Genomic DNA, 8,341 nt, shown 5'->3' on the forward strand with positions numbered 1-8,341 from the left:
TTTTCGCTAACACGAACTGAAAGCTAGATTAGCGCGAAGCGTCACTGCTCGTACCTACACTAATTAACACATTAATGTTCACAGATTTATCTCTAACGTTCGACGTAATCCTAGGGAAACGAACCCAGTCTCACACGAAGCGATAGGTACACTAATGTTCACTGGTAGGCAGGTATACCTACTTGTTCCCGTTCGACACGAATGCTAGTTACCTAGACTCACACGAAGCGTGATTGTAGGTCCTTACACTAATGTTCACTGGCTTACGATATGCAACGTCACAACTATCCTAGGTGACCTAAAACTAAGCACTAGGATGACTAAATGTGAGCACTTGAACCAACTCGTAACCAAGTCACTTTTGAGAACGTTCCACTGTCTCACACACAATATTGTTCTTTCGGATTCTTAGAAACCTACACACCTATTCTAGGAATATAGTAGGCACTTAGAAACGTTTAAATTGCGTCGTAACTGATTCTAACACAAAATCCGATTGAATTGAATAGTCAGTTCTTTTTCTAAACAATGTCTGAAAGCTAAACACGGCCCCACGTTGGGCGCCAGTTATAGGGTATTAAATGAAAACCGTGTATGATTCAGGAAAAACACTGTATTATTTGTAAACTTAGACTAAACAATTATTGTTTCGCGCATGCGTACGCGCGGGGACCGGGGACGAACTAAACTGCAGGACCGCGCGTCAGAGGGGTCCTGCAGGAGGGGAAACATGTTATTCTAAAAATAGCCGCCCGGCACGCCGCGTGCACGAGGTGCGGGGAAGGGGACACTACAGTGGTCGCTATATCTTGAGTTTTCATGTAACAGAAACAAAAATGGATTGGCGGAAGAGGAAAAAGAAACGGTTTAGACTCGCAAAAGCAAATCCCTTGCAAAGAGGAGATCTATTAAAATTCATCAGAATCTTTCCAAACCATAATATTATCTTGTGATGATAATGCCATTACTTTTTCGGGGTTATTCCCGTGAGTCACACCCGACGTGAGTAACAATGTGACTCGACGGGAATTTTATTTGACTGAATATGTACTTTTCCGGGATGCTGAATTTGATAATGACATTTATTTTCAAATCCAAAATAGCAGACATGCACTTTTCACAAAAAATAGAAATGGGTGTCGTTTTCAGGTTTTCCAGGATGCTGGTTTTGATAATGACATTAATTTTTTAATCTAAGATGGCGGGCCAGCACTTTTTATAAAAAATAGACGCGAGTGTCGTTTTCAAGGTTCTCCAGGATGGTGAATTTGATGATGACATTTATTTATTTTTAATAAATACTTATATATTATACTTCTATTTTAGTGGATCACAGGATTTTCTTTGACAAGGAAACGACAAAGCAAAAAATCGAATTGAATTAGATTATGATGCTATCACACCGTACCATTTAGAGCCAGCTTCTGAAAATTTGACACTGTGTTTGTAAGTTGATATTATTTAGATACTAGCTAATGCCCGCGACTTCGTCCGCGTGGATTTCACATTTTTCAAAATCCCGCGGGAACTCTTTGATTTTCCGGGATAAAAAGTAGCCTATGTGTTAATCCAGTTAAGAATTCTAAATTTCATTCAAATCCGTTCAGCCTTTTTTGCGTGATTGAGTAACAAACATCCAAACATCTACACTTTCACATTTATAATTCCACTAGCTGCCCTGGCGAACTTCGTTCCGCCTACGGCCTAACAGTCGATTCAAATTTTTTAAATTTTTCTCTCGGTAAGAACCATCCTCGTACTTCAAGGAATACCTAATTTAAAAAAAGAATTAGCGAAATCGGTTCAGCTGTTCTCGAGATTTGCGATGACATTTAGTGATTCATTTTTATATTATAGACTAGCTTATGCTCGCGACTTCGTCCGCGTGGGCTACACAAAATTTCGAACCCCTATTTCACCCCCTCCAGAGTTGAATTTTCAAAAATCCCTTCTTAGTGGATGCCTGCGTCATAATAGCTATCTGCATGCCAAATTTCAGCACGATCCGTCCAGTATTTTGAGCTGTGCGTTGATAGATCAGTCAGTCAGTCAGTCAGTCAGTCAGTCAGTCAGTCAGTCAGTCAGTCAGTCACCTTTTTCTTTTATATATTTAGATTAGGATTAGGATAATATAATTATTATGTTACTAGCTGCCCCGACGAACTTCGCACCGCCTACAGTCGATTCTTTTTCAGGACTTTTTAAAAAAAATTCTCTCCATAAGAACCATCCCCGTACTTCAAGGAATATTATCAAAAATAATTAGCGAAATCGGTGCAGCTGTTCTCGAGATTTGCGATCAGCAACACATTCAGCGATTCATTTTTATATAATATAGAGATTTACTATTTGTTGTCAGATTTGTCAATGCTGAATTATGTTGTATTTTAGTGACTCAAGACATTCCTTTTAGAAGAAAACAAGGAAAATAAAATGAATGTGCCCAATATACGTACCACTGAAATCCAACATGATGCTGCAACATTCAATTCTGTACTAAATATTGAAAGGTCTACCATACCATACTTGTAAGTTGTTATGCTATGTTTTTTGCATACATTCTATATAGATAATACTCACAATATAATTATGTTGATTGTATGTTTATTAATTCCAGAAATGAAATGGAGAGCTTCAATAGTTCTGCGTCGAATGATACATCTAATGTGACTGTTGAAACAGAAAATTATACATATTGTGTTTATGTGTGTAGTGGGCTTTTAGAGGGAAATTGAATTGTACCTACTTCCTACTTATAAAAATAAAATTTTCATTTTTGAGATCAAAGTGGAATTTATTTTGACTTTTGTTTTGTTTTGTACAAGTAGATAGTATATATAGTTTTTAGTCGCTACTAATAGATAAGTGTAGGCAACAAAAGTTATTTTCACAGACAAACGAATGTGTAATCATGTGTTCCTAATAGGTAATCCGCCAGCACAGAGAATTCAACTCCTAGAGTACGCATATACAAGGTTTTACATGAAAACAAAATCGTAAAATGTTGGCGGGGGACAGGGGAGAATGCTTTGTTGTGATTGGTGGACTGACTAATCAAAACAATGTGCGGAATGAGGGTACCGAACGGGCGTGGGCGATGATTCATTTAAAATTCCGTGGGATCACCACGATTTAGCAATGCAATTCCTTAGGTACAGCATCAGGGTCGAGAAGTGGGTCTTCGAGTTCAATGATAAAGTCTTTACTTGGTAGATATAGGTACCTACCTCCAATATCAATTTATAACCGACAGTTTCAAAATCCCATAAGTTTTGGTGGTCATGTCCCCTCCAGCATCAGGATTGAGGAGTTGAAATCCTGTGTGTCCTATATAAAATGACATTTTATATAGGACAATGTTGCAAAGTTTCTTTATCAATTAAAAAAAAATACCCAAATCGGTTCAGAAATCTCGGAGATTTCTGTGTACATAGGTAGAAAAACACAACTCCTTTTTTAAAACTCGGTTAAAAAAGTATCCTTTGTTAATCCTCTACTTGTCTGTAAAAGTCCCGTCAAAATAGGTTCTGCCGTTCCGAAGATTAGCCCGTTCAAACAGACAGACAGACAGACAGTTTTTAAAAACGTTTGATTCAGCTGTTATGGTACAGTTCAAATAACAATATTATGAGCTTGCGGTAGTTATTTCGAAATTACAGACAGACACTTCATAGAAGTATGGATTTCTATAATATATACGAGTTGTTTATACACGCTGAGGCAGTAGTTACCTAATAGGTATGTATGTAAGTGAGATTTTATAGTATTCATCAAAAGATAACTAGGTAATCATTATCATTCAAAAAAAAATTAAAAAATATTTATTTCAGTAGGTAAAACAATTTCACATAGTGCGTAGTAATTGGGACCATCCCAGTAACTGTTTTAGTATTGCTACGAGTACTCGTGGCAGGCGACCCCGCTCTTCCATAAAATCTTATACAATAATAATTGAAATAAGTAGTTCCTTCATAAATCATATATTTACAAAAATTCATCGGTGACATCTGTCCAACTATCTGTGTGCCATCATCAATATATCCGGACGCTAGTGTGAGCGCATGCACTCGCTACACTGCTCATCACTGAGTCTATCTCTTTCTATCACAATGTTAGGTGAAATAGCATACAGGTTACCCACGTGGGCCGAGCAGTTCGGACGTGCATCCAGCGTCACCTTAATGTCAAACAAGCACCATACATCAATCAACGAATGATTGATCGCATGTTAAAACTTGTTTAATGGTTAACTTAACGTATTGTTTGTTAAACATACAATTTTATTCAAGTAAATCGTTGATCGTTCCTTTCACTTTGGCGACTGATGTTTATCGGTGGCGTAAATTGTTTGTGTTGTGAAAAATGATGGATTTCTTATGAAAATTAAGTCACTTAAAAATTTGTGTTTTATATTGTTTTCACGTAATATAAAACTCGAGGTTTTTGATCAAGTTTTTCACTAATTTAGATAGTGTGTCTCTCTAAGAAACAAATTTTTCTATACTTGATACAAATGTACAGTTTATAGATCGCGATTATGATAGTCGCACGAGTGGTTTTGAATCAGTACCCTTATAATAAATGCGAAAGTGTGTTTGTTTGTTGGTTTGTCGGTTTGTCCTTCAATCACGTCAACAACTGTACAAAATATCACGTCAATCCGTTGCATCGTTGCGACGTGATTGAAGGACAAACCAATAAACCAACATACCAACAATCCAACAAACCAACAAACCAGCAAACAAACACACTTTCGCATTTATAATAAGGGTACTGATGGCCTTAGAACAACTGTACCTACTTATCGAATATGAATAATAATGAAAATCCTTTGTCAAAAACGTAACGTGACGTAACGTAATTTTCGCGTTAAATTAACTCGTCCAAGTAATAAAAACGTTAATCCTTCCAAATGATAAATACTCAACTGAGTCAGCCCTCATAAGCCGCTGTCCACGATTGTAATCCTGGAAACGTCAAATGTAATCCAACTTTAAAATTTCAGCCCAGATTTGCACCTCAGAATGACCTCGGACAGCTCGAGATTTCTTAAAAATACTTCAATTTAGGGTTAGACTGCACTAAAGACATGACGCTATACAAAAAGTTTATCCAAAAGGTCTTTTTGTCTGTGTTGGCACCTAGTGTCCTATACCAGTTTGTAAGGATATCATAGGATAGTACAAAACGTGGAAGATGACAATAATGTCTTTAAAGAATGAGTTTCAAGTATAAAGCCGGTCAAGTGCGAGTCGGACTCACATACGAAGGGTGCCGTACCATTGTACAAAAAATAACAATTTATTTTTGTGATGTAAGTACTAGTTCACGGTTTTCGGATTTTTCCTTTTACCTGTGCTATAACACCTACCGACCTCTAAAATTTCATGGTTCAAGGTCAACGGGAAGTACCCTATAGGTTTCTTGACAGACACGACAGATAGACAGTCAACAAATTGATTCCTTTTTTCCTTTTGAGTTGCGGAACCCTAAAAAGTTTAACGTCGTCTTTGTCGTCAACCGATTGACGTCACTGCTAGATATAGGTCTTCTGTAGGGACTTCCACACTTCACCATCCAGGCCACCGGAATCCAGCTCCCTACGACTCGTTTGCTTTTCAACCGACTTCAAAAACGGAGGAGATTCTCAATTCGTCGGAATCTTTTTTATGTTGAGTCGACTTTGAGCTTTCTTATGTGTAAAAAGTATTATGGTGGGCACAAATCTCTCGTTTTAGAAAGACGGCTCAATGTTAAACTCATACAAATAGATTAGACGTATCATTTTTTAACATTAAATCATTCACTGATGCCTTTAGCACACCAACACATTTGCATTGAAGGATGAATAACCATCTTACATTTTTACTATTGTGAGTTCTGTCCTTATTTTTATCTGTGCACTTAGATGCGACAAGCATTTACTCGGAATCCGGATAAAAAGTTTTGCACCAAAATGCCTGTAGTGTGATCTTGCGCTACAGTTCTCTGATTTGGACATCTAGATAGAGCGACACCTAAGGATCTCTCCTAAAATACCTTCGTTTATATTTAAGGACAAGCTTACCGCGATAAAAACGCAGAGTCAACGAAGCGTCCTCAGATGAGCTCCTTTTGAATAATTTACACCTAAAGACATCGAAAAGAGGATATACTTACTCTCAAATACTTCTTACATTCCACAAAACAGTAATACACCTCTGTTGCTTTAAGTATTAGGTTGTTTTTTGTTTAATAATAAGTTTCAGAAGTGTAATTGTAACTTTGTTTTCGGTATCTCGACATCACAGCCTGTCACGGCGCGTTTTCTTTATTCGTACCCAAGTCTCTGTCAGATTTTTTGTAGCATTTATGATATGCGTTACGAATTAAATGCTTTTAATATGTCTTATTAGAATATTCTCTTTGTCATAAGTGTATATCATATATACCAAATTGTTTGACTGTAATTAATGTCTAAACTGATATTAATAGCTGCGACTATTAAACGCCTACATACATACTCGTATACAATCCTGACTATTTTATGTAAATACGAAAGTGTGTCGGCCTGTCTGTTACCTTTTCATGATCTATCAACGCACAACTCAAACTACTGGACGGATCGGGCTGAAATTCGGCATGCAGATAGCTATTATGACGTAGGCATCCGATGAGAAAGGATATTTGAAAATTCAACCCCTAAAGGCGTGAAATAGGGGTTTGACATTTGTGTAGTCCACGCGTACGAAGTCGCGAGCATAAGCTAGTTAGAAATAAAATACAACCCTCCCTTTCATAACGGTGAAGCAATAGGTATATAACTGAGAAGACACTACTCTAAAGCAAACTTTAAAATAACCACACCTTTCATGGTATACCTAAATTGTCCAAATAGATGCAGTGTAACAAAATGTACTAGTACCTACTTGGACATCGACAATGTCAAGACCTCTTGATGCCGTAGATGGTGAAGAAGTGTGAACAGGGGCACGGTCGCCGCAAGCGCATCATAAAATAACGCGCGACGAATAGCTTCGTGCGACCACAGAGTAAAAAATAAGTATTACCAAATTGTATGGACAAAAGTTTGATATAAAGGTGCAGATCAAATGTTGCATTGCACAGTATGCGGCAGAAAATAATGTACATCGACCTTTAGAAAGGATAGCGGTTTTGTAGAACTTTGTCTCTGTCGTTGAGACCGAAAAACGTCACATAGGTATGAATGATAGAGACAATGCTCTACAAAGCCGAAATCTTATTCTAAAGATCGATGTGCATTATTTTCTGTAGCGCACTGTAAGAAAGCGATTGATCCAGATCGATATTAAACGGATGCGGATATCCTCCTTTACACAAACGATTTGGGTCTTGAAAGCTTTATATAGGCTTCTTATGAAACTCCAAACAGTGATACTCTTTCGGTCAACTTTTTTTTTTTTTTTTTTTTAAAAAGAATATTAGCCATGTTAAATGACTAATATTCCCCTTTCCTCTCCAACTAAGCGTCAGGCTTGTGCTAGGAGTAGGTACGACAATAGTGCAACGGGCGGGGTTTGAACCGTCGACCTTTCGGTTTTCAGTCCACTCCTATACCGGTTGAGCTATTGAGGCTCGAACTTTATTTATAAGATCTTTTATGTTGGCTCAATCTTTTATTGGGTAGCTTTAAAATCAAAATGGTTTCACCAGGTTGATTTTTACCAGGCCGTTGCCAGGATTAACAAAGAGCCATAGTATTCTGAGTATGTACCCTGAGGCTTTAATACTTTCAATCCAATCCAATCCAATCCATCAGCCTGTTTGCGTCCACTGCTGGACATAGACTTTTCCAAGAGCGCGCCACCAAACACGGTCCGCCTTCCTCATTCATCCGTCTAAAAAAAACTTTAAAATCGTCTAAATATTAAATGCATTATACTTTTTAGTTTAATAAAATTTAAAACATAAATCTTCCTATCCTAGGTGTCATTGAGGTTTCAAATTAAAAAAAAAGTTGAAACTTAACCTTTGTAAAGCAAACTTATTGTATACAGGTATAAATAAGCTGATATACTTGATAACTTGCTCTATGGTGTCACGACTGGAACCTACAAGGCATGCCTTAAATGGTTGTTTTTGATACGCTCAACACTATAAGCCCCGTGATATCACGTATAGGATTATAATAATGTCTGTAGTCACTCAAAAGAGACGCGTTTAACTTAGTCCAAGCTTGAATTTTTAATTATACACATTGATCACAGAAAAAAAGCACTACTTAATAGGATGTAGGGACCTACTGTATTTATGAAAAGCCCTGATTCCCAACTCTACAAAAATGTAAGCACAATGTAGAATGCGTAACAATGAACCAGTC

This window comes from Maniola hyperantus, chromosome 11 (genome assembly GCF_902806685.2).
Source record: "Maniola hyperantus chromosome 11, iAphHyp1.2, whole genome shotgun sequence".
NCBI lineage: Eukaryota > Metazoa > Arthropoda > Insecta > Lepidoptera > Nymphalidae > Maniola > Maniola hyperantus.